Source organism: Gouania willdenowi, chromosome 7 (genome assembly GCF_900634775.1).
Source record: "Gouania willdenowi chromosome 7, fGouWil2.1, whole genome shotgun sequence".
Classification (NCBI taxonomy): domain Eukaryota; kingdom Metazoa; phylum Chordata; class Actinopteri; order Blenniiformes; family Gobiesocidae; genus Gouania; species Gouania willdenowi.
Window position 1 is genome coordinate 13,519,895 of NC_041050.1, and position 24,534 is coordinate 13,544,428.

General features: G+C 38.5%; 1 protein-coding gene across 1 annotated transcript in view; it reads right to left on the minus strand.

The window, feature by feature from the left end:
- The window catches only part of b4galt5 (UDP-Gal:betaGlcNAc beta 1,4- galactosyltransferase, polypeptide 5), a 40,672-nt gene that overhangs the window by 13,086 nt on the left and 3,052 nt on the right, over nt 1-24,534 (minus strand). The window lies entirely within an intron of this gene.

Sequence of the window (24,534 nt, forward strand, 5' to 3'; positions counted from 1 at the left end):
AACCTTCTAATCAAATGTAGGATTCCAGCCGCATGTGTTGAATAGATTTGCACAGACATTGTTATTTAGAATTTTATGAAGAAAACTGGGCAGAACTTCAATTTAATGCAGGTTGACCCACAACCGAAAAAACCCCAAAAAACCCAAGTGTGACCTTGCATGAAAATGTGGTGAGCAACAGACCAACACTGGGGAAAAAGCGTGGTACGGGTCTGAAAAGGAACAACACGTGATTTCCTCTGAAATATGTCAACCGTTGGAACTTTTTTCTTGTTTAAAAGTGAACTGGACACTGAATAAACCACTAATTACTCGCTATAGAGGACTAGTGCATGTGTGCATGGCAGCTCTTAGTGTGTGAGTAGAATACTGTAGATATTATGTAGAAGGTTAAAGTTCATGTAACGAATATGTTAATAATAAATGGGTCAGTTTTTCTCATACCTACTGTTGCTGACTATTGTTCTCTGTTTGAGTGACATCACTTACTACATAATAAATAATAAAAGTATGTACAATTCGTGCTGATCTCGTATCGGATCGATATCGGTATCGACCAACACTCAGCGCTGCAATATCGGTATCGTATCGGAAGTGAAAAAGTTGTATCGGGGCATCCCTAGTTGTGATGAAGCAATATAACTAATTAGGTATTCCAGTTGGCCTTATGTGTTTTTTGCAGAATGCTGCTGATCCATTCATCCATCATTTGAATGTGGTTTAAGTTTTACCTTGTGGCATTACCGTGTCATTACATTGTCGAAAGTTTAAAAAAAAGAAAATGGCTATAGTACTGTATATTGTTACTCTCAAGAGCTGAATGTTTCTCATTTTCAGTCAGTTTCAAATAAAAAACCCTGATCTGAAATTTAAAAAAAAAAAAAAAAAAAAAAAAAACGCTTCATCCTTTTAAACGTCCAAAGATTATCTTTAAACTGGAAGCAAATATAAAAAAAAACACCCCTTTATAACTCACTGCATATGTTTCAAACTCAAGACTCGGGGGGCCAAATCTGGCCCTAGAGCATCAAATCCAGCTTGCTCGAGAAAATAAAAATTATAGAAAAAACATGGAACATTTTGTGAATGTAAAAACTAATTCAGTTGTAGATATCTCAGCCTCTCCAAACACGGAAATTCAATTAAAGTTTTTCACTGCAGTCATTTTTAATATAGAATTGTGGAAAGAATTATGATTTTTTTTCGAAATCTCACATTTTCCTCAAATTATTCCACAAAATATCACAATATTTAAAAAATCAGGGACATTTAAGTTAAGACCCTGCAGGAACTGATATACTCACTACTTTATCATATATAATTTATACGTAAAAATACAAACCAGGGCATATTAATGTTGAATCTTTTCCCCACAAAAAAATATGTAGCCCACTTAAGCTCAAACTGGTGTGTATTTGGCCCCTGATCTAAAAAGACTCATATGTCCCTGTTTGTATTCAGTAAAATGACTGATAAAGTCTGTTTACTGGAACAGAAATAATAATAGGCTTGTTAATTCTGCAAAGATAATTGTAGTTGATTGACATGTTCTATCATTGAAGAGGCTCTGTAACATGCTGCTGTCCCAGCAATAGATCTAAAGTACATTTGTGATTTTGTTCCAAGTCCACCATTACAGGCCATTAATCCAATCCATCGTTTACCTTAATGCCACAATATCATAATCTGCACTCTTGTGTCCTCTAGATGCGGACACACACACAAAGTTGGAAATCCACAAAAAGCAATTTGTCATTAGTAACTGTATTACAGTCTCCATCAGATTCATCTTACTTTGATATAAACTGTCAGGCGTGCAGGAGTAAGGACTCGTGGCTAAGTAAGATTCAACTGAAAAGGTTGTCCTCCTTCTTCTGAAAGACAAAAATAATTCCGTGCAGCTAAAGTAAATCTAGATTTAGGATATCTGATCAAGGATGTGCAAGGGAAACATTGTGTTTGCCTTTGTCACCACACAACAGGAAGGATCAGCACACAAATGCACAAGTACAAAAACCTTCTCTTGCTTGTGCACCTTCCGAGACACGATATGTTGGAATAATGCTACGAGGTTTCTGGAGTATGACCCGATGAAGGCTCCAACACATTGTGAAAGGAGCTCCATACAACTCCTGTCAACCATATGGAGATACATTATCTATGTACTGGCCGCCAGGGACAAATGTTCTGTGTGCAATCATGCGCACAGAACATTTCTTAAAGTATCTCAGAACCTCTCCTTCTTATATTCAGAAAGTAGAAATATAGAAAGTAACTACCGTACATGTTTGATCATCTGGACATTAACTTCTAAGCATGTAGGGGCTCTCACATCAAACATTGACTCTAGAGACAAGGGTAATGGTGAATCCAGAGGTGTTCAAGGCTATAAACTGTGACAAATGCAACAAAACAGAGCTCAGCATTAGAGGAATGTAACAAAGTAAGCTACAACACAAGGACATTACTGAGGACTTGCTAAAGGGAAGGTAAACCCAATCACACAAGCAGCACTTTGATGCAACGTTGCATGCTTTTATAACGCAACATACATGTAGACCAGTGAGGCCCAACCCTAGCCTGACTGCACCCAACTCCATAAACCCCCCCCCCCCCCCAATTCTTACCCATCAGGAATGACAAGAGACCTTGGTCGACCTTGTCTTTTATAGCACTCCCAGAACATGTTGTCCCCATGCCAAGCCCAACCCACATCACTCCCTCTCTCCACTACATTGTCTTTCTCCTTATCCTCCTCTTCATCTCTCTGTGATGCTGTTTTCTATTTTTTTGTGCGCTACATGGTTCCTATCACGTTCTGTCAACTATGTTTGTTCCCATCATTTAGGTGAATAATCTGGATGATGGATTGCAGCCTTATGGGGACAATTTCAAGCACAGCCCTTGGACCATATTGTAGTGCAGCAGAGGTTAATCGAAAGAGAAAAAAACAACAAACAAGCAAAAACAGAAAGGAAAGAAGTGAACAACCCCCCTTCCACTCAGAAGCAATTAACTGCACATTGATAGCTCAGCAGTGGGAGGTGATCGGTCCTGTTCTGCTCACACTCTGATAAGCCGAAAGGTGGTTTATTCTCTCCCGGGTGAGATAAAGTATCTTCTGTATGCACACATTGTACATACACGCAGAGCTTTTAGGATTTAAAAGCCGTCACTCGCAGAAAGGGTCATTCTTTTGCCGCCACCTATCAGTGACACCCACAGGCCTAGATATTTATGAACAGATCCAAGAAATCAGGCTTTGTGAGTGGAAATTCATCATGGATGTGTGTTACTGTGGCGTTGATGGCAGTTGAAGTATTGAGCTCTCAGTGATGTAACATGTTGCCTTTTAGATGATTCAGCATATCAAACTGGCTTTGTTATTAGCTAGTAAACAGAGTATTAACACCTAATTATTCACAATTAACTGGAGTAACAACTGAAATTGGAAGGTATTGATCTATTGAGGGTGGCACAAGATGGCCATGTAAATTGACTTCCTGTTTTAGGGCATCTGATTTTCCATGATGGCGGATAACGGATGAAAAAAAAATGAATTAATGTTCTGAAATGGAAAAATCAATCCGACGCATAAAAAGCAATCTGCCTCGTTTTTCTTTTGCTTTTTTTTTTTTTAAACACATGCATTCTTTATTTCAAATTGGGCCCCAAAATGACACAGAAATGCCTATCATGCATGTTTTGGGACAATATCATGCATTTACAAGCGATCTTACAAAAGAAAACAGGTGATTGAATCTCTCGAGAGCAAGAAATGATTCTGATCAATACATAAATCCCTAAGTCAATGCAAAAACATATTGAATGTTTTTGTCTTCTATATATGTTGAAAGGAGCGTATCCCAGCTGTACCATAGCATAGTTTTAGTCTCATTGCTGCAAATTCATATTGTTTTAAAAGAAATCTTGACGTGGTCTCTCTTGCAGAAAGCCAGTCACTTTTTTTCTCACTGAGCATTTCCCTTGTCTACTACATTGATGTTAAATAATAAACCAGTCGTTAAGCTCTCAATAATAAGATTTTCAAGCCTCACATTTAGTACCAGCCATGCGAGGAAACAGGACAAATAGAGCACGAGACAGATGTATGGGATATGGACCCATTTTTTAAAATACAAAGTAGTGAAACTTTGACAACCTAATCTTACAAACCGAGCAGCCATGTCAAATCAGAATCATCATTTAACGTGATGTTAAACAATCCTTTCTGCCAAAAGATGGTAGTCACATGAGGTTTACCATTTGAGAGTGGCGTGGAAGCTGTGTCTCAGATATGGGAAGGATGTAAATTTGGGACGCATCATCAGTAGACTAGGGTGGGAACCTCTGGGTAACTCACAATACGATACGCAATACAAAGCTCACGATAATGATTATCTCACAATATGACGATACTGCAATTATCAATATATTGGTCAAAAATCAATCTACGAAAATATGACATATGAAAAAAAAAGATTAAGTGAAAAAATACAATTTTTGTTTTATATCTGAAATACAATAAATTGAAAAAGTGTCCTATGAACAGTGACACTATTTTAGTGCAACATTTCTGAAAATAAGTGTCAACATACCAATGTAAACGAATAAGTATCTCCAATAGTGCTTTCTGTAAACAAAAAATAAGGTCTTTCTTACCAGTGACACCATTATAGTGCAATATTCCAGTAAACTATATCTTGGTTCCTTTAACAAACATTGACAAAATTCCTGTGAAGACCTACCTGCACATTTTAGTGAAAAAGCAGAAAAGGTTTTGAAAATAATAAAATAAATATTAAAAAAAATATCATTTTTAAAATCGATACTTAGCGTGAGCGTATCGGAAATTGATTGTGTGAAAAAATATTCTGATACATTGCCGTATCGAGATATTGTCACACGACAGTAGACTAGTGTTACTCTGAATCAGGGGATGTTTCTGCCGTTTAAACACTAGACACCCGCATCAAAGGTGGCCAGCTACAGGGTGATCAAGCCTGAGCTTGCATCCCATAACCGTTTCCCACACTCTCCTATCTGCAGCTTTAGGCCACCTCACACACATACAGAAACACCTCCAGTAGACTGACTTATCACAGATATAGTCTCTATAAATAAGGCTTTTCTGAGAAAAGATCATAAAATGTTCCCAAACTGCAGTGTGATGCTAACGTTATCTTCACAAGCTGCGGCGCCTTTGCATAACATCAGATTAAGCACTCAAGCTGACGTCCGACTGCAGTTAAGCAAAGTTTCCCTTTGACCTGGTTGTATCATAGGATAAAAGTTTTGTGTTGCGTAGTTTGCATGAAGTAGTTTTTTCCTCCGAATAATTTTCCGGAAGTCAAAGGAAAAACCGAATCGGACGAATGCGTATTGTCCTAAAGGCCTTTAGACACTTTAGAACTAAGAGTTTTTATTTTATTTTGAAATTAGTACATTTATTTAAAAAAAATAGTAAAAAAAAAAAACAGTGTAAGTGGTTTCGGCTCCCCATGAGAAGAAATCATGAGTCTAATTATGGTCACATTGTATGAAGTCATATGTTCATCCTAAGGCTCAGTCAGCTGCACTACAAACAGAGACAGAGGCACACATGGGCACAGATGCCTTTTGACCTAAAACCCCCACTGTCTGACAATGGCACTGTGTGTGTCTGCAACAACAATGACAGGAAACCCATGATGACTGCATGCAGTGCACGGACTACAACGCTCGTCATGTGCAAGGGGATTTGAAAGTGCTCCCAAGAGTTTCAATGGTTAACAGAAAACACGGAATTGAGGGGCTGACAGACAGGATCCAGAGACAGCAAGAATACATGACACTGATGGGAGAGAGAGGGGGAAAAACAAGAAAAAGAAAAGCACAAAAGGCCCGGTCCCTAGAGCACATGTCTTACTACATCAGAAGTGACGTCAGCTCTTATCAGAGTTTCTGGCAGGCTGACTGCTTCCTGAGAGCATTCAAATCACTCGGAAACCCATTCTGACTTCACTACTTTCCACTTCCTGGACAAACACTTTCATTCATTCAATCAGTGTTGGCCACACTTCCAGTCTTCAATTATATTTCAAACTGGCTACACACAGTACATATTAATAACTAACAGAAGCACTAAAAAAAAAAAAAAAAAATCACTACTTTTCTGCATGTAGAAGCAAAATGTTTGAATATAGTATTTTAAAAGGCTTTAGGATATCCATATACTGGAGTGAGACTTCAGATAGGAGACTGGTTACATAATCTAAGGCCACATTCTTCATCCAGTCCACAGTCAAAGGTCAGCGAAAGCCTGCAGGTGTAACGGTAGCACAAGTCTGGCTGCGTGGGTATATAAAGCCTTTAGATTCAAAGTGTTACTGAAATGACAACAACAAAATGCCTTGGTAAACATTTCCAGCATGACAAGAATAGCTGCCTTTGCATTCAGTTCAAGTGTTGTTTTATGGACTGATAAAAATGACAAATCATTCGGCAAAAAAATACCTGTATTTCTTTAATATTGTCTCAACCGTTTGTCCATGAATAGAATATTCATGAACCGATATTGATATTGGTCCGACATCAGCCAGAAAACGAATATCGGATTTTATCGGACTGCATCTAAAATCACCGATATAAGCGCTCCGCTAAAATTTTCCGCTCCAGCACTTCTATCCATAGGTGACTGTGGTTCACACTACAACAAAGTAGGTGGCGGTAATGCAGCCTAACTTTGGTGCTGGTTTTATAATTGATTGATTGATTTATTTTATTCAATTGTAAAATTATGCAGAAAATATGTTGAAAGTTAAAATGTATGTAACCAATTGGTTAATAATAAATGGGTCAGTTTTTCTCATACCTACTGTTGCTGACTATTGTTCTGTTTGAGTGACATCACTTGATCAAGCCTTTTCTAACATTCCACACTCCAAAAAATAAGTAATAAAAGTATGAATGATTTGTGCTGATATCGTATCGGTTCAATATCGGTATCGGCCGACACGAAAGGCAGCATCGTATCAGAAGGGAAAAAGTTGTATCGGGACATCCCTAATATAAACAATTTATTAATCCAACCTGACACTACATTAATTTAATTAGATACATTGAGTATTTAGAATTGTTTTTATACGAGTGTTGAACATTGTATAAAACTAAAAAAAAACTAATTAAGTGCTTGATATAGGAAAGAGAAAACTAGAGCAATACTCTTAAACATTATGCTTTTCTAATTTGTTACATTAGTGCAGAGAAGAAGAAAAATAGAAGAAAAAAGTAGTTTTACTAACAAACTTTCCCGTTTAAAGCTGCTTTGTATGACTCTGTTCAATCAACGACATTATCAAGTTCATTTATTTCCAGACAGTGAAATCATCCACTCTTGTCTCTTCCTTAAGCACTACCCAGTTTTAACAGTTACCTTGTAGAGAGCGAGTGGAGCTGATAACATGCTATTACTCTATAATGCATATCATTGTGTGTAATCATCCTATTGTGTTCATAATAACTCTTAGAGCAAGAAAAAACAAACCAAATAAACATTCTCAAATATCAGACACAGCATACACGAGCACATGCCAGCAGGAACAACATGAAATCTAGTTGAGGTCATTATTGGTCCCTCTGTCCCCCATCTGCTCTGTAGTTCCAAATATACTGTACGTATGAGTGTGATTGTGTGCGTGTCCATATGAGCCTCTCAGTGCGCATGAGTGACCCTCCCCTGAGTCACCGAGTCCGCTGAACCACTACACAGCAGAGAAACATGGGGAGCGGACATGGTGAGGAAAAGAACATACACAGTGGTGCGAGGAATCCTTGTTTTCACCCTGCTGTGTGACAAAATATACAAGCGAGGGGCTAAAAAAATACAGATTCCATACATGCACGTGTGTGTGGGCTTCTAAAGGGGGCGTGTCTTTTGTTAATATACCTAACTGGCATCAATTTCATGCTTCATGTTCTGCTGCATGATTTTGTAGGCAGAGAAATAAAGAGACATGCATATATTTAAGTTAGTACCTTTTTCCCTGTTATTTTCTGTATCAAATCCCCTTTCAGAGGAACCCATTTCTGCATCATTTCACCTACTTTCATTGTGTTTCCATTTCATTGTCTTTCCCTCTTTAGATGCGTTTACTGGCTATTTAACGTCCCAAAACCATAGCTAACATACAAAATCGGGTTAATAAAGTCAAATACTGTTATTACATTTAGAAGCTCCAGTTGGGCTTTTGTAATGCTCAAATCACAAAAGAATACATCCTGAAAGCTTTATAATGTCCGTTCGCAATGCTTTAGACCAGGGGTGTCAAACTCATTTCAGTTCAGGGGCAAAATACGAAGCAGTTTATCCTCAGCAGGCGCATAATTTAGGCGGGAGAATGAGTAATTTGAACATTATTGTGCTCCAGTTTGCACTTCCATGTATAAACACATTATAAAGTATAACTGACACATATTAGTCCCTGTACGATCTTAACTTTAACATTTTTTTTTATTTTGTGGCCAATTTTTATATATGTATATCATTGTGGAGATTTCAAGCTGAGATTTTAGTCTGTAAGTATACAATAACTCATGGTTTCTCTGACTTTTTTGCTGCAGGCCAAATTGGATGCTCTAAAGGGCCGAATTTGGCCCCCGGCCCTTGAGTTTGACAAATCTACTTTAGATCCTCAGCTACCTCTTTCATGGAAAAAATACCATGGAAATGTGGAATATGGTCAGAAAGCATAATTTGTGAAACCTTTAATTACCGGCAACCGGCAAATCCCCCTCAGATTTTGCAGGAAAAGCTGCACAGCCGTGTAATTGTAGCTGCTTCTGCCATGACATGTGTCACCAGGTAAAATGACCACCAGTTCAGCTAATACACTTTCAGCTAAACCTGTAGATTTTAACGCAGGTATGATACAGGGTTCTCACCAGGAAATTTTCACAGCATTGGGGTATCACGTGGGCTAAATTTAGTGAAGTAAAGCTAAAGCTAACCATTTGTTCCAGCCTTACCTTAATGCTAAAAGTATTGGTTGAATTGGTGACGATGATAATGAATGTAGTTAGAGTTACTCATGCTTGGTGTGTGTATATACACACCAAGCATGACCTTGGTGTGTGTATATACACACCAAGCATGACCTTGGTGTGTATATGTATATATATATATATATGTATATATATATATATGTCTCCACTAATAAATACTCACACACACTGTATAAACAACAAATAATATTTTATTCAAAAGACTGATTCCAAGACACGCTAAATGACAACCTGAAATCCATGCACTCAAAAAGCCCAAACAACTGAGCAAGTAGCTGCCTGACAAACATAGTAGAACCTTTAGCGGCTTGACTGACTGATATTTCCATTGGGAAGTTGAAAGGAGCCAAAAATAGAGCGGAGACAATGATTGCTGCACTACAGACAGGTGAAGAGAAACATGACTCTGAGTGAATGATAATGTTGCTTAGTAACTGCTGAATGAGTAGATTCGACACCTACTGCAAACCACCACTACACTCATGTTTCTCTGTGCAATAAAGCGATTGGATGAAAAGTCATGAAGAAGCAAAGAAAATTACATTCTTATTTGTCGCTTTCAGATTTGCACAGACATCCAGCATTGCAGCAAACAGAAGCAGTGATGAGGAACGATGGGGATGTTAGTTAGAGGTCTGGGAATGCTATCGGTTTTCCAGTGATTTTTGGCTCCTGCGGTTTGCCTGCAGCTGTCAGAGATAACCCTGCCCGACCGCCGCTCTTTTCTGCTTTCAATGATCACATTAAGGCGTTTCTTTTCTAACTAGTGCAGTGTATGGATAAGGTATGAACCCTTTAAAGTTACTCACCACCTGGGCGGCTTCTGACGGAAAAACAGCTAAACTGCTAAAGAGCACGGCAAACATTAGCTGAGGGTACATCTCAGCCTGCTGCTTTAGTATATCAACATTCTGTTGTTTTAAGATGTACATTTAACTATTAACTCATCCCACTTAAACCTACTATGATTACCAAACGTGTTCATGTGGAGCTTTTGTGAATACCAGTTAATCTCCTTTGATGTAAAGAGCGCAACACATTGTGCAAATCTGACAACATCTACACAACAGCACAGTTGTGACAATATTGGGGCTTGGTAGGATGAGTACCAATGCATTCCTGCTGCACCTCCACCACCACTCCCCTACGCCCATTTCCGCCTGATTTTACAATTGGCGGCTTTCCAGTACATTCTTGTGTTACTGCAACACACACACACACACACACACACACACACACACACACACACACACACACACACACACACACACACACACACACACACACACACACACACACACACACACACACACACACACACACACACCGTACTGCCTATTTCTTTCCCTGCTTGCTCTATTTTCTTGTTTTCCACCCCCAGAAGAAAGATGAGGTCTCTTCACAGCTGGAGGTTACTCCTGTTGACTGAACAAATGGGCCAAAGTAGGCAGCTAGTATATCACTCTGCCACAGAGTGCTACAGACAATGATGCAAGATGCAGATAAAGCCACACGTGCCCTTCCCAGTGGATTTCCATATTTAACTCTTTGCAATAACTCCCCAAGTGGCAACTTACAAATTCAAAATTTCAAAACTTGCAGATTGCACTGTGACTTAAGGATCATTAACATCTAGTATCGCTTTGAAATACTGTAATCATAATGATCACATTGTTTAATTAAAACAGAAACTGGAATATGGCTATGCTTGGACAAACCTGAAGACACTAAAGAAATTATTAGTAAAGGTGGGACAATATATATATATATATATAATACGACCAGACATTGCGATATTAAAACGTCAGAAGATGTTTCACCAAGAGTACAAGTTTTATCGCAAGAGAAAGGGGAAGCTTGAATAAAAATAAATCTACACAATCTAATAGACATCAGATTGTTATGGTTTTATGAATTCTTATTGATTAGAAAAGGTCATACCCAGAGTATGTCCAGAGTTAAAATCAAATTAAAGCATGGATAAATGTCATTATTTTTAGTAATTGTTTTAATTTCCAAAAGGCAGTGGTTATCCAAACGGTTGCCGTATCAATAAGCCAACATTCTATCCGTACGCAGCACCCCTCACTGGCACTGAAGATTTGTTTTTACGTCATTGATCAGCTCAAAGACTGATTTCCAAAAGCATGAATCAAGGCCTTATTCCTATACAAGGTTGCTTTTTATTGAAACAAAGTTTGCAATAAGTGTATGCATATCAGTAATAAAAGGCTTTGATTCATTATTGATTAGATTACTTATCAATGGATGCAACTGATCTAAGTTTGTGTTCTGCAATTACTTAAAGCCTAGGTCGTCTCACACTTCAGTGGTCTGGTTTCACACCATTGCATTAAAAAGGCCACTAGTAATTAGTGCTCATTCAGTTGGTGCCATTATCATAGCACAGTGGTTTTGAATGTGCTGTGACCACAGCTAGAATTTGTTAATCAACTAAGTTGCCCTCCTGAGGTTTTAATTGCGAGCCTTTCTACAGGCGCTCCTACATTGGATTCTTCCATGTTGATTGTCTCCTGAACTCCATTCACATGGTTATTGCTGCAAACACAGATGGGTGATGAAGTAAAGCTACACCATCAGTGAACTACATTTCGCTTTTGATGGTGTTGATCTGGAAATATGAGAATCTGACAGGTGTTGGAAGACAGCATCATGACATGCAGTGTCAAATAGAGGTAATCAAGTACACTTAGAAATAAGCCATGGATCAAATCATAGAGCGAGTGAAGTTCATCCAATAACAACATTGGTTGTAAGTGAGGAACCAATGAGGAGTTATAGATTATTCGTCCTGCCTTACGTTAAAATATCTGATTATTTATTGAGGGGGATTTTTAAAAAGTCAAAATGGCAAAATTGATTCTCCCGTTTAATCATGTGTAATCACGGCAAGAGTCTTTCTCCCTTTACAAACTGTTGTAAAAAAAAGTTTCAAACCTGTTTAACATAATAGACCTCTTCTTTTTTCAATGCAAATTTTGTACGAGGTTTTTTCTAATGCAAAATTCTCTTTTTAAAAATGCTAGGCGATTCATTTTTGGTTGGACAGGTTATTTGCAGTTGCACTTTATTCCCAATGAGGACATTTGTTTTCACTTTTTCAATTAAAAGAAAATACTTGCAATAATTAAATCGGAATTGGAATTGAAAATTGAGTTTTCAAAGTAAAAAAAAAAAAAAAACATTGGGATTTTGTTGAGCAGCCTTGGTTAGTAGAGTGAGTAGAGATCACTGTGAATCGGGTAATTTCTCGATCTGTTGATTGTTCCAGTTTGTCATTCATTAAGCCATGTGTTTACAGGCGTCTAACCAAGCTTCAAACTGGTGAATGCAAGGTACAGCCACTCTATTAGGAAGAAACTGTACAGAAAAAAAATTTGGGGTAAACTGGTGTTTTGGCAAAATCTAGCCAATAGGCTACAAACCTACACAACCCTTCTCTGTTCCACTTCCTACTGGCTGTTTTATGCATTTAAAGTGAATGTTTGATTTTAATAGGCTGTTTATATGTAAATTAAAAATAAGAATAAAAATAAGCTAATAAAAATGATGCCCTCTTTCTTTTTCTTTTCTTTTTAGGTATTTCATACTATGTAGTCCTTTTATAAAAGAGTGTATAACTCACAGGGAAATCATTTGTAATTCCATATTCAGTAGTGTCCTTTAATATTTCCACATGCAAGCAGACATGTACCATTTTAAAGGTCACCATCAACACAAACACCAGAATTGAGTAGCCTACTCAATAAGCACAATTAAATAAGCCTGCAAAGAAATATGCATGGCCGAGACACAATTACATTTTTTCAATATTATAGACGAGAACAGATTAGACTCACTTCAGTCTAAAACCAACACGTTCATCCCAATAATAATTGCCTACAATGGGCAGCAGTCCAACCGTCACCAACACTGCATATATGCCTAAAACATAACTCTGACAATGTTCTTGTTGTATTCCAACTCATTGCTAGTTACAGTTTGACAGCCCTCAAACACATGACCAATGTAACCACAGTAACCATTTCAATAACAAAGAGAGAGGCCCAGACCAGGTTAACAAAGACTAGGAGTCTCCTCAGCATGATTAGGTTACATAAATGATTAGAGCCTCAACACAAGTCCTTCGGCTGGCCACTGAAATGACTCACAACCCTCCAGCCAGACAACGACACACCTCCACCCCCACCTCTGTGACACTCAGCTACCATCTGCCAGTGGTCAAATATCCAGACATCATGGCCCGGCTTGGGTCACCTTACACTACAGGGTATGACAGAAAAGTATTATTACTTTTTTGAGGGATCACTTTTTGATTCATTCCAGAAATGGAAACTCAGGAAAAGACGCTGATATTTGACGAGAGCAAAAAAAAAAACCCAAAAGAGTTAAAAGGGGATTCTGTCAGTGAAGACATGCATCCTGATTACAATAGTAAGAGTGGATTAAACCCCTCAGGAACTGCAAAACCTATAAAACATGACTGGTGACACGCTGAAGGGCGTAAAGCTGTGCCATCACATCAGAGATTGATTAAGGTACAATACCTGGGAAACTTTCGGTTTGCTTAAACAAACAAGAGATGGTTTTGTATTGTTGACTGGTCAAATAAAGAAATAATACTAAAAACCACACCTTTATCACACACTGCATGAAATCTAAGCTTCCCGTCTCTGTAAAGAGATATACAATGTTTTATTGTCTGTGAAAGGAAACAGACCAAGTGCATCTTTAACACTAGAACCGCTATGAATAAACGTCATAAAGGTCATCGGCTGCAATCTGCCCTCCCTCCAGGACCTGTACGCCTCCAGGATTTTGAGGCGTGCAGGAAAGATTGTGGCCGACCCCTCCCACCCCGGTCATAAACTGTTTCAATCTCTCCCTTCTGGTAGGAGGTTTCGGTCCATCAGGACCAGAACCTCCAGACACAAAAACAGCTTCTTTCCCTCTGCCACCATCCACATGAACACACCCCAAGTCACCCACTGAACCCCCCCCCCTCTTTTTGTTGCTTGTTTTGTGCACCAACCACCAAGTCAAATTCCTTGTACTGTCCTCAAAACTGTACATGGCAAATAAAACATTTCTGATTCTGATTCTGATTCTGATTATTGCATTAATAGAAATAGTTAGAATGTCATTATCCATTTCTGCTGTTTGTAAAAGTGGCCAAATATTTTGTCTTAAAAAAAAAAGGTAAATCTTATAATCCAAATAATTCCCAAATAAGATTAACTTCGAATATGTTATTGTACAGCTCATTAAAGCTTTTTATTTGAAGTTTGTGTCAACTGTTGCACATTAGAGCGAAACATTCATTGGATTGTACTGTCTAAATATAGGTGTGCCCATTTAATGATTTAAAAGTAAGATATCATGCCGTCAATGGGGAGCTTCAAGAGAAATGCTCATGCCTGTGAATAACCTAACAAAGAGCGATGAACTCCCACTCAGTTGATGTTTAACTAAATTCCTTTGTGAATAGCCTGGTTAGAGTAACAAGTCCTTGGCCTGTGCACAAGCTTTTACAACACAGGAACCTCACAAAATGACCCTGCTGGCAGATTTACACAAACAAAGAAAATGCAGATGGCAGTAGGAAAAAAAAGCATGCATTTCAATATCAAAGAGTTTTCTTTGGTACCTAAAATCTTCATTTTGTTTCTCATACAATAGAGATAAATATTATATTATTTTCCCCAGGGGAATAAATTCACAAACTCCACCTAAAATACAGTATATATCGGCTTCTTGTGATTTATTGGGGGGGGGGGGGGGTTCTTACTTAAAGTGGGGGTACCACCCTCACTGTCCCAGACTGAGAAATGCCTCGATGACAGTAATGACTGCAGCCTTTAGGATTTATTGCCCCCCTGATTATCAAGTGAACACAGAAGGCGTGTTTCTGTTGTTGCTGTGACAATAAAAAAGAAGTCAGTTCATGACGGGAACACGTCCTCGGGGAACCAAGGCAACTGAAGTGGAAATGTCAAACACCATATCTACTGTACAGTCTAAGGACTGAGTTGTTGGGCATCTTAAAACTTCCGCTGTTCACATGTCATAAGAAAAGTTTTCAATGATTCCTGATAGCATCATAGATTTTTAAATTTAGAACAGGATTCATAACTGCAAATCTATTTTGTGTTCTTGCCCATTTAAAAATAAATTTGACGGAGCTTAGCATGCCGATTATATTCAACTCTGACTATCTTTAGTCTGGATACAACTGCAAGAGGCTAGTTGGTTTGAGCTAAATGAATGGATTCATTTGACAGCATGCGAGTGAAAGATGAACCGCTTTGAGAGGGTTTCAGAATTGTGGGCATTACCACAAAAGAAGGATCAACACAAATGCAGGTGCAAAAAGCATGAATGGGCACAAGCATGATCACAGGCACGGAAATCCTTAAATTCACTGCGTCGCACGAATAAAAACTAGACTGTGGCCATGTTGACCTTTTCTGGAGTCTGCTTAAGTGTGCTTACATCTATGATAAGACTTTTTAATTCTCATTTAAAACTTGGTGGGGGGGGGGGGGGGGGGTGAGAGAACCCCCCCTCAAGCTTTTAGTGAGGCTTCTGTGGAGTCAATGGGTACGAGATACAGCATCAAGCAAAAGCTCAATGTGCCAGAAGTTCTCATCAGTCCTCATCAAAGTTAATGATTAACAGTACATCCTCCAAAACAGGTCAGATCAGTTTGGAGTAACAACACATTAGTTACAGTGTTGTTGTGGTTAACACTGCCTTCATGGATGCCATTTCCAATTCATTTTAAAATAACTAGACACTATAGCACCTAACCCATCGCATGTTCCTGATTGTTATTAGAAATCTTTATTGATGCTCCGCTTGTTTTTCTCCAAACCTGAAAGGATAGTTTTGATGCCATGTTTGCCATCCTAACTAATGGCATAAATGAAGTGCTTAAAACATTCCTTAGGGCCTCAGATTTTCAGTGACGGTGGAAACAGACAAAAGTGAATGCATGTTCTGAAACCGGACACACATACATATATATATATATATATGATTGGAAAACTGGTGACTGAATGAGTAGAAAGTGTGACAAATATGTCCTATTCCGCCCATAATCCGGTTACAGTGAAACTAGTGATTATTTTATCCTGTGATTGAAAATGCAGTCCTTCATCTGAGATGTATTTTTAAAGTATTGCGATGAACAAGCGATTCCAATTTTTTTTGACTGCATTCAAATTTAAAAAGGCACTGGTTTAGTTGTTGGTGTATTAGTTGAATTGGTGGTCATTTTACCTGGTGACACGTCATGGCAGAAGCAGCTACAATCACACGGCTGCGCAGGGTTTCATGCAAAAATGAATTACTGCCAGTTGGCGGCTATTAAATGTTAGGCCTGGGCCGATATCACATTTTCCTGGATGATATATTGTCTCACAAATTATTGCTGATAAACAATATTATTTTAGACCAAAATCAACCACTAATGTTAATCATAATAATGTAAGTACACCCTTTAAAATGCAATAAACTTGTATTTCTAGTATTCATGACCGTTGTAATTACATATCTCATGGCTTATCAAGTCTCAAATTGCACTTCAGTAAATATTAACCACAGAGGTACAGTATATAGTTGTTGATTACTTTAGAAGTAACTCTGCCAGTCCAGTGAGGATTTTGTCACCCAATTCACATAATGTGTTTGTGGCTTTGTTTGGCAGGTTTTATCGTCACTAAAGAAATAAAATAATGCAGGTTGGTTTTAGTATGCTTGTGTCAGTAGTTATTGTCTTTTTACGGGGACATCATATGTTCCCATATCAGACGACACCGTATGTCCTATTAAAGGCGTCACAAAATAATGTTTTGGGACCAACTTGAACTTACTCATTTCTATGGTATTTCCTGTATTTAACGGCCCAGTTGCTCTTGTGACGTATTTCCGCAGCGTAACATCCTGTTTTTGTGAACTGTCTGAAGCATTAAAAATTGTAGAATTAATAACAGTAGTTTACTTTATAAACCCTATATAGCATGTGTGGAATGATTTTGAGAAGTTTAATAGCCAGTAAAGTCATCTAAACAGAGAAATTTGATGAAAGGGAAATAAATTACAAAAGTGTAAAATGTTGCAGACATGATGTGGCAATGGGTATACAATGACATGGTATTTGGGAATTTTTGAAACAGAAAATTGGAGGGTCTACTTCTGCAATTTTGGTCCCTATCAACATCATGACAAGAACCGTTCGCGCCACTACATCCCAGAGGTGATTTATTGAACCAATATCTGGTGACTGTGGAGGCCACAGGAGTAGTGGCCTCATTGTCTTATTCTAGATGCCATTTTGAGAATATTTGAGCCTTGTGAAAGGTTGTATTATCCTCAAGCAAAAAAAAAATGAACACCCTGTGTTCAAAAATAGACAAGCCTGGGCACCAAACGTACCTAGGTGGGCTGTCTGCCACAAATACCAAACTGACGGACTGACACAAGGCAGGATGAATGCATACTTTCATGTTCACAACAAATTCTGACATGACTATCTAACTGTCACAGCAATATTTGAGCCCTATCAGACAACATAAATGCAATTAGATGTCCAGCTTTGTGTAAACTCGAGTTGTAGTTTTTGTTCTAAACAGTTAAGGTTGATGTTCAATTAGAGATGGTTTTGAGCATTACTTGTAGGTGTTGTTTACTCTTGCCTTTCGATGATGTCAAACTATTCTGGGCATTCTCTTCTGACATTTGGTAAATACAAGTCAGTTCTCCCCATACATTGTTAACACCTCATTATACTGCCCTGTAAAGCCATAAAATTAGATGTTATTTTATGCTTAATGTCAGATTTGAGATTACCTATAGTATTCTGATCTAAGGGCGTGCAATATGACAAAGATAAATATGTAAAGGATTAGAATGTGACAACAACCTGCCAAAGTGCAAAGATGGTAGAACAGGCTGTAGTGTGCATTTTTGCCCTCTGCAGTACTGTTTCTATTGCCATTTGTCTGTTTTCCCATGCACTAACTGCGGTGAATCTAGGGCTGGGCAGTATACGGGTTCACACCGAATACCGGTATATATATATATATTTTCTTCACGATATGAATTTTTAATATACCGCAGTGTCGGTGTATTTGATTACACAACTTTCGGAACGCTACGGAAAGACACAATAGAAAGCTCTGAAGCTGCATGTGAGCATGAGCATGCATGCGCATGCAACTGCAACAGGAGAACAACACTGACGGACACGGAGGCACGGTTAGCTTAGCATGTTGGCAGTAAAACAGAAAAAAAAGAGAGCAATTTGCAATTCCTATAACTCGGAAATAAGTCCTGGTGGAGCTGCAAACAAGACGCTACTTTATTCACCATAAGAAACCACCACACCACTGAGTATGCAGCATTTAACGCTAGAACTCAAGCTAATGCTAAAGCTAAGCTAGCGCAGGAAAGAGCCATTGGGCTGCTGTTGCAAACTTGTATTCTTATTACTAATGTGAAATTGTTCTACAATATTCACTCATCATGACAGTAAAATAGACCATCCTAAATCAATCTACTGTAGTAATTCCTCTCTCTTATCTTAATCCTCTATTCATCCCTTATCCTTATATTAATCAGTTGTGTTTTTGTTCCGCACACCGACTACCAGGTCAAATTCCATTTAAAACTGTACTTGGCAGAATAAACCTTTTTGATTCTAATTATGATTCTCAACCAGTACAAAATGCTGTGAACACCTGATTATGCATGAAAAAAAAAACCATCATATACCGTGAAACCATTGGAATTCATTTATTTATTATTATTTTTTTTTGGGGCTTTCTCGGGTGTGTATGGGGGGGGCGATGGCTGCCTCTCGGCTTGGGATCTTGGGGGCGTTCGGGGGGCTGCTTGGCCGTGGGGTGGTCGCCGGGGGCCCCGAGATTGCCCGCTCTTGCTGCTGGCCCGACTGCTTCTTCGGGCCCGGGGGCGGCTCGTGGGCTTTGCAGTGGCGGTTCTTGGAAATACATTTGTCATGGATGCACTGGCCTTGGGCGGTGGGATAACACTCATACTGGACTCAACCATAGACACGTTGTTCCCAAATACCTGTTTTATGGAATTTCCACTCACTTCTTCCTCTGTTCACAGCCACCACCATTATTCCTAAGCCGCACACTGGTCACCAAACTGGCTTGATAACACAACAATAAGCACAATATACACAACCACAATTTCACATCGCATAACTTGAAACCTATCAACTACTCCCCACCCATTCCATTTCCATTTTTTGGTCATACCGCCCGTCCCTAAGTGCATCCAAAGTTTTTTTTATCTACCGAATCCCAACATTTGCTAGTTTGCTTCTTGTCAGCACTACAGACATACAGAAGAACCAATCAGAGCGAATTGTAGGCACTAGGCAGTGTCTCGCTATATAAAAAGAAAAGTGAGGAGTTGGTTCCTAAAAGAAACTCCACCTCAATAACATGGTAGGGGATGGATCCCTGACTGAGCCCGATGGGGCTCAACGGTACGCATTATTGTTTACGCCTGTATGCAGGTGCAAAAAAATAAATAAATAAATAAAACATAAGGAAAAACTCTCCAAAACAGGAGAACCAAAAGACAAACGGCTTTGTCAGATGAACATGGAATGATGCTAAACACAGACGAGTCGTGATGTCTTCCATTGCAAAAGGAAATCTGATACACCTGCAAATCTATTGCTTCAAACAAGATTTCTCTCTGGCAGTAGGTGGAAAGTACATGATAGATGCACACATGATGGTAGGATTAAACAACCTGCAGGCCATCAGTGCACAAGCATATCGTAGGAAAACAGAAAGAAAGTTGTCAATACGTGAAGTGAATGAACCGTTTTCAATTTGTATTCCTTCATCTTATACACAGTAGAACTACTGTACATTAAAATGTTGGTATTTACATATAGAAACAAAAAGTTTTTGAGCACAAAATGTTTTTTTTATGAAGAAAACACATTTTGACCTTTACATTCTGGCTTGCTTCCCAAGATACAAACCTAGGGGAAACACTACAGACTTTTTAACAACCGCTTGCAGCTCACTTGATTTTTTTTGGACCAATTTTAGAAAACCCAACTATAGAAAAAAATGTGAGGTAGGTCTAAAGTTGATGAAGTACTCATTCCCAGCATCTGAGTATTTAAGTTGCAACCAAATTATCGGCTAATTACTTGCATAAAAGGGCAGTTAAACAGGTTCTCCCTTTAAAATGTCTTGTCAATAAAATCTAAAACTTTATGGCAGTTTGGATGAAGGAGTAGAGAGAGACGGAGTCAAGATTTGGGGTTGCTGGTCATATGCAGACAGGGTTTATTATGTCACAGGGTTTGGGTCGAACAGACCGGTCGGGGATTCACTACTCAACACGCAACACAACTTTTTGAAAACGAGATTACGGCCGGAATTGTTTGTCACACTTTCTAGACACTAAATTACATGTTTTCCTGTGAAAAATAACATGCGCATGCCTGATATTGAGCCAAAACGTGCATGTGAGGCAATTCTGCCTCATGTTGGGACCTGATTTTAAAAAAGAGAGAGAACAAGAGAGAGTAAACAACAACAACAAACTGGTTAATTGCTTCTCCATTTCAGAAGGCGAACTCAATTTTTTTCGCCCGATTTCTGCAATCACAAAAAATTGGAGGCCCCATATCAATTACATTAATGGTAGACCAGTATTTGACCAACAGTAATATTTGATTATTAAGCATACAGATATAAATGCATCTCTCAATAAAAAATGCTGTTACAAGTTAACTAGAAGCATTAATATTTATATCACGCCGATTACATAATAACAGTGCTTTAAAGAGATCAACACCCAGGCAACCCTTAATATTACTTCTGAACAAATCAATACCTCATCTTGTATGAAGCCATTTGAACAATACAGTCTAGACTTTGTACTGTCAGCAGGCCACACCTCAAAAAGACACACTAAGGTATACACGCCATACAAACTGATAGACTGATGCACACCCACTCACAGCCAGTGCACAGGGGGATGAACCTGACCTCTCGAGACAACAAACCCCCAAACATCTGCTAATCGTACCGTTGTGCTGAGTGCACCTGTGTGCAGGTTTGCATGCATGCAACTCTGTTTGTGCACAAATCTTGGGGGCCGTGTATACCCTAGTGCTCACTCCGGTGGGATCCTCTCATGCTTTAATTAAGTAAACTGCAGCAGTCAGGCCCAGCTGTGCCCTGCATCCCCAGCCTGCATCAGTCAGCATCCACTCAGGGGCGCCACAGGGGCTGCGGTGTCAGTGTATATGGTCACATGGAGACGAGAGAAACAAAGAAAGTCCAAAGCAGACCATAAAAAGAGAGAGAGAGAGAGAGAGAGAGAGAGAGAGAGAGCGAGAGCGAGAGATGGACTAAGCAGAGAAAGTGAGGCATGCTGCTGCTCCACCACCTGGGTTTCATAGGAAGCCCTGATCAGGTGTTCTGGAAGGGTTCCCTGATGTGCACAACAACAAAAGGAAAGAGGCTCTGCTGCGAAACGCTTTACTGTCATCCCTGGGGTACCCCATTCTCCTTTTATTCTCAGTTTACAGCTTTCTCGCCCTTTTGACCCATATATTCTTTGCAAAAAGCAATATCATTTTAATAAGATCGCCTTTTGCAAATCTGGTCACGTTGAGAAGTGGCATGCATGAATACGTAACCAAATACTCACATTATTCAAAATGCATTTTTTTCCCTCCTTTTAAATCCACATCATCCCAGATCGAGCTGTTTTTGACCTGATTTTACACCTTTATGAGCAAGAATGACGAACGTCAGGACATTTTATGTTTTATAAGATCATTCTGTGGTCTGAGGTGTGTTAGGAGTGAATTTGTCCCCATAATTGGCTCTGAGACGGGTCAGGGAGCACAATCGTAAATATTAAACCTGTCCAATATTTACGACCATAACTCCTTGTTTGTGTGTGTGTGCGTGTGGGGGGGCACCTCATGATTCGATTATGAATTGATGCAGCTAGTTGAAACTTTTACACAGCAATTCTATGTTTCTCACAGTGAACACTGATAAATTGAGGTTTTTAAAAATATATCAGTTGCATTCAAATAGGAGACAAATGAACTTTTAATTGAACTTATTACTAAATGAAACAGTTTGGTTAGAACTACATGGTAACGGGCCAAATTATATATTACTTATATATTATTTACAATTTATTATATATAATGAACTAGATAAGTAGCTAAAGTACTCGTGCTTTTAAAATATCAATAAATCCAATAAAATTTCCTTCACAGTATTTCATGCAACTTCCCATTAAAATAAACATTATTGGACATACTGTATGCATTGAACATATATTACTATTTCTGAATGATGATGCATCAATTATTTCTCCCACCCCTCCTCGTGACCCCATGATTTATGACGTGAAATGTAATGCAGCCTTTCTGTGTTTAAACGTCTGATCTCCGAGTTCAGCAGCAGCACGTCAAAATATTTACCGAGTAGGAGCTCCAACTTTGGGTGGTGTTCCAAGTCACTCATTTCATTAGGTCAGAAAAAATCAGAGTTCAGAGTTGCTTGGTATTGACCACACAGGAAGTCAGCGGTTGGACAGAACAATATCAGAGCACATAACACACAGTACGATCAAAACTGTTCTTTGCCTGATTTTTCTATCTTCTTTTGTAGGGCCTGTAATAAATAAAAACATATCTCTAAAGATTTAGAAAAGCCTTATGTGTGTATCCCGGTTTACAAAAAGAATATTAAAAAATCTCTCATATGAGAGAATCCAGGTCAGGTCTGCCACCACCAATAGAAAACAGATGTATACAACAATAAAATGAAGAGAATGATAACACACAACACATTTCTGTATCACTAAAAATATTCACAACCACAAATTTGAAAAAAACCTGCAGGTGAATGAATGACTAGAAGCCTCTGGTTCTCTGTTTCAAAATGATTTCACAGTAAACTCATTTGCGTTTCTTCAGCTTTCTCCAATTAGATGTACAGTAATTAATGGCCAAATAAATTTCACGAGATAGAGCTCGCAAAACATGGCTATTGGCTAATATAGTATATTAAGTTAACTATTGTAGATTTGTGGAAGGGAACGTCTGAAAAAGTCTGAAATCACGTGATTTTAAGTCGCACAAGATTTTGCATGGAATCTGACATGTGGACATCTGTCTGTTTGCCACACTTGCTGGACATACAGCCACTGGTTTTACTGGGGAAAAATATGGTCGAAATGTGTGATAAATGTGAGGTAATAGTCTGTGTCATACAGTAGCTATTTCTGTTTCAGGAAGTGAGACATCTCTGTGACGAACTCTTAACATCAGTTAAGAGGAAAAATGATGTGTAAATGTGTGAAATTTTCCCAAATCGTGCATGTGAGGGTATATTTCATTTTCTATTGCCATCTAGGCCTGATTTAATAATAATAATAATATGAATAAAATATTGCCACAAGTGAATTCCTTGATTTTTGTCTGTTTTTGGTGGTCACAGAAAAATGGAGACTTAAATCTTTTACTTGCACCTAATCAAACCAACCAAGTATTATTATAATAACCAATATGGAAACTAGAAATACTTTTACTAATCTCATAGACATTTGTGTTATATTTTCAAACATACAAGGACCTTTTTATGGCCCACCCTATAGGATATTTAAGTGGTTGTGGATACTAAGTGACTCCCTCATTGAAGCAAACAACACTGTAAAGCAATTCCCATAGTTTTAAGAAAACAAAATTTGATAAAACTAACCTTGTTTTTTATTATTTACAGGAAATGCAGCAACATGACAAGACACCATTATAGATTTAAATGCTGTATTGTGATTTTCAACAATTCTACAGTTTTATTTAGCAGACGCTTTTATCCAAAGCGACGTACCCACAGTGATGGCCCAGGTTTGTTTCAAAGCGGTGACCAAAACCTGCTTTCTTAATCGTTACATCACCACTACCACATTTTTTTTTTTTAAATGATTAAATGTTTTGTTAACCAGATCCATTTGCTTCCGCCTACTTGTGTTTGATTGAGCTGGTGCCTTACTCTTACTGGTCCATCTACATCCACAGCTTCTGAAACTCAGCTAATGTCTGTAAAATCAATAGCACTAGCAGCGAGTAAATCATACCACTTTAAGACCAAAAAAATTGGCTCCATTTATGTTTAACACCATCCTCTTTCCTCTCACACGGGTTTGTTCTTCAGGCCTGCTCTAGAAGACTACAGCTTTTAGAAACAGCAGCAAAGGCCGCCTGGTCTTACCGACCATCAATAATTAATAGACTGGTGATGACGGCCCTTGTTCCCTTCTTTAAACCCCCCCCCAGTAAACCATGTGTGCTATAAAGATCGACAATGAGTAGAACCTAAAGCCTAGGCATGTCTCTATCAAATCAAACAAACACCGCTAACACTAAAGGTATAAATATAT